This window comes from Octopus bimaculoides, chromosome 13, assembly GCF_001194135.2.
Source record: "Octopus bimaculoides isolate UCB-OBI-ISO-001 chromosome 13, ASM119413v2, whole genome shotgun sequence".
NCBI lineage: Eukaryota > Metazoa > Mollusca > Cephalopoda > Octopoda > Octopodidae > Octopus > Octopus bimaculoides.
Genome location: NC_068993.1, coordinates 64308701 through 64313125, shown reverse-complemented (window position 1 = coordinate 64313125; position 4425 = coordinate 64308701).

Below are 4425 nucleotides of genomic sequence, written 5' to 3'. Positions count from 1 at the left end.
ACACACACACACACACACACACACACACACACACATACACGCACACACACACACACAAACATACACACACACACTCACATATATACATACAAAACAACTGCAAAGAATGCGGATGCTTCCACAAAGTGGTCTGTATAAAAGTTAAATTACGTAAACATTGGTTCAAAAGCTAAAAACATAATTGAACTCTGTCACACATATATACTCTCTCTCACACACACGCATACACGTATCTCTCTCTCTCTATATATATATATATATACACACATACGCACATGCATACACACACTCACACACACGCACGCACGCACACACACGTACGCACGCTCGAATGCATCTGTTCACTTGAGTGTATGCATTCATATCGCTGACAGACACAGCTCGCGTTTTGCAATCATACACGCAGAAGTAAAAAGAGAGACGGAAACACTTGGAAAATCATAGGAAGAAAGAAGTGGACGGGGGTGGGGGAAGTGAGAGAGAAACAAGAGAAGGAAGGGGAAGTAGATATGTGAATGCGTCGGCGGAATGGTGAGACGGTGGAGTCGAAAGACTAAACATAGAGAGAGAGAGAGAGAGATCGGTGGATTGGAGCAATGGATAGAAGAAAGAGAGAGGGAGAGAGAGAGGGAGAAGGAAGTCAGTGGAGAGAAGCGATAATCGTATTAGCCACACAGCTTTTCTTTCTTCTCTCTTTCTTCGTCTTCTTCCACCAATTGAATTTTAGAGAAAGAAAAAAAGGAAAGAAGATAAAAAACAAACAAACAAAAACTTTTTAAAGAAAGACAGAAAATGACAAAAACTTCTGACAGGAACTTAACTTGTGTTAATCCTTTTGCGAAATATTGAACAATGGTAAAAAACAAAAAAACAAAAAATTATAAACAAAGAGAGGTGGCAAATATATATATATATATATATATATATATATATATATATATATATATAGTCATGTATATTCTTGCATATATGTATACTTATAAGTATACATACGCACACATACACACACACATATTGTGCGTGTGTATGTGTGTGTGTGTGCACGCGTATGCACTGAGATTAGTTTCTATATTTACTCAGAGTATCGCCACTGTTGCTCAACATATAATTCTTCAAATGATCAACGACGCCCGCGAAACTGAGAAGAGACTGGGGTTAATGTTAATATAAAGTTTAATTCATTCATTGTGTGTGTATGTGTGTGTGTGCATATGGATGTATGCGCGTGGATGGGGCCGTCTCTGAAATTATGCATATATGTGTCTCTACGCAAATATACGCGTGTGTAATTTTGTATGCATGCAATATTTTTGAACATGTCTCTCTATTTATCTATCTATCTATCTATCTATCTATCTATCTATCTATCTATCTATCTATCTATATATATATATATATATACGCACGCACATACACATTCACACACGCACACACACACACACACATATATATATACACACACACACACACACACACACACACAAGTTATTTGATTGATTCTCGAAGAATTTTAGAATGACTTAGCTGAGTGTTTCTCCATTATCTTCGAGAAATTCTTTGACGGATTCTTGTTAATTCTTAGATTTTTAGTGCACTACTCAATTATAAGACTTTCACATCACTTTCAACATTCATAACTTTACAGACAGTCACATATGTTGATGTAACCATAATTACACATATCTAAACACAACAAAGACCCATAGTCATTCAAATTGCTGTGCAATGGAGACATATTCACTATAATAATCGCTTACGCACCATAAAGCGGTGAAGCGTCACCGTACCGGACAAATTGCTTTGCGGCATTTCTTCTGGTTTCCTGTTCTGTGTTCAAATGCCATTGGGGTCAACTTCGCCCTTCATCCTTGCGGGATTGATAAAATAAATATTTGTTAAGCACGGAAGTTGATGCAATCGACTTAGTCGCCTCCCCCGATATTACTGGCTTCGTGCTGAAATTTGAAGACCATGTTTATATACACAGCTTCACACATACCCATATACCGTTTTACTCGCCTGGACACACACAAAATGGCACGCTCACACACACACGCATGTGGGGAACACACAATGGGACATTGATTATTTTGATTTTTCCTGGGATTGGACAAATGTCTCTGTTAATTGCAGGATATAATTCTTCCATAGCTGTGTTCCTTCAACTTAGATTATTTCGATGTATCGTGACACATTTTACGCCATGCAGATCGATCTAACCAATGACGTTCTCCAGTTGTCAAATTAAGCTGTGGAAGCCTTGGCGATTCCTTCAACTTATCCGTATATCTAAGGGTGGATCTTCCTTTGCCGCAGTGTCCCTCACTGATAGCAAGAGGTTCTAGTGCTAATGGCGCGCGGTCATTGAACAGGTAACACTACTTCCCCAATGCATACCAAGGATTTGCCACAGATTTGAGAATAATAGAGGTATTCAGTGCTGCTGCAGACTATATCCAGGATAACAATTCATGCTATTTCATCTGCTGAGATCTCAGAATTATAATAAATATCGCTTAAAAACAAATATTATATATAATTCAAAGTCAGAAGGGAAGATAGAGAGAGAAGTAGAGCGATAGGGAGATCAGAGGTAAGAAGAGCTAATATTATAAACTTTGTGGTGAATGGAAGAATCAAATCATTAAACACTTAAATTGTCACCTACAGTGCACTGATTAATAATTCAGAAAGGAATTTTTAAATAGAGGAATCAGTTTCATATCACGTGTTTTTTATAATAGCAAGTATGTTACTTGAAAAGGTCAATTAAAATAAAGTAATCACTTTTACTAATTATAGTCATCTCTTTCTACCAATGTATTCAACAAATAGCGATCAAATTCTACTCATCACGTCTTATAATACATTCTGCTTGTTTTGCATAGATCCTACATTGCATAATTCGAATAATGATTACTTGTTAAAGATATCTTACGCACCTTCGAAATTCTATAATTCATTTATTACATTCTTCTTACTTTATATTCTACGAATTTCCTCCATGACATTTTCCTCATTTACACGCTTCTTATACTAATTGCTTCTTAAATTATGAAGATTTCATGTCACATAATTTTTCAAATACCAAATAGTTGAAATTCAAACTTAATGCTGAAAAAGAGGAATCAGCTACAGGAATAATCAATGAAATTGAACTAACCAATCAAAAACGCCGTTAGTCAGTCTAACACTTCTGCTAAATGTTTCTAGCGAGTGAGACATTTTTCATAATTATATATCTTAGTGATTATCCTAATTATAATTACATCTCTGATCAATTATGAAATGGTAGACGTTATCTGAATGCTAAATTTCACTACATACACATATACATAGATACATATGTACGTACATACTTATACACATACATATATATTTACATGAATCAAAAAGGAAAAAAATGACCATAGGTCCTTCCTGAGCCCAAGGTTCATAAGGACGGTTTCTCGGATTCGGTAGCGAAAAGATGTGTTTTGCTACTTAAGTGTATTTCTATCCTACTTGATGTGATTGCATCTTGAAATTTATTGCTGCATCAGTGCGGTGATAATATCTGTGAACGATATACTGTATTTCAAAAGACAACATATATATGAGAGGCAGACGAAGTTGTATAAGCAACAAGTGGGAAACTTCCAGATTCATTTCTGCCTCGTTGGATATTGTCAATAGCGTTTACTCACAGACAACCATATGCTTAGACGAAATTTGTCGCCGTCGATATATAAAGAAAACAGTGAATTTATAACCACCTCTAGTGGAAATAACCGCCCGGTTGAATAAAACTCAGATATATACAATAGAAGCAGCATTAGATTTAAATAGACATCTATGTGTCATAGTTAATGTAAATAGATCGTGAAAGGAAAATTTACTGTGGTATTCGTCCAGAGATAATATCTTTTTATAGTAGTCTTGTTTAAATACACAATATATATGAAAAACAAACGAAAATTGTCCGAGCACCGACTACTGAGAGCGTCAGACGCATTTCTGCCAGGTGTTGTGAAAAGCGTATACTCAATGTGCCTCACATGCTAAAGTGAAATCTGTCACCATTAGTATATAAGAAGAGTGAATAAAAAACCATTAATCTGGCGAATAGCAGTATAAAAAACTAGCCTTTGCAACTCTAATGATTGTTTAACCAGTGTCTTCTTACATATCGGGGGCAATAACTTTCGTCTATGTATGAAGTGTAACGCAAGTATACACTCTTGACAATGCTTACCAAGGCAGGAATGTATCTACGGTTCTCTTTACTCGATGCTGCAAAGATTTTCCTCTGTATCGATTATATTGTGATTTTAAACACAGCACGTCCATATGAAATGACATATTATCCCCGCCCCAATACTGCTGTAAGTTAAATTTTCACGATTTACTTACATAATACTGCTTCTGTGGCTTGATGTATATATA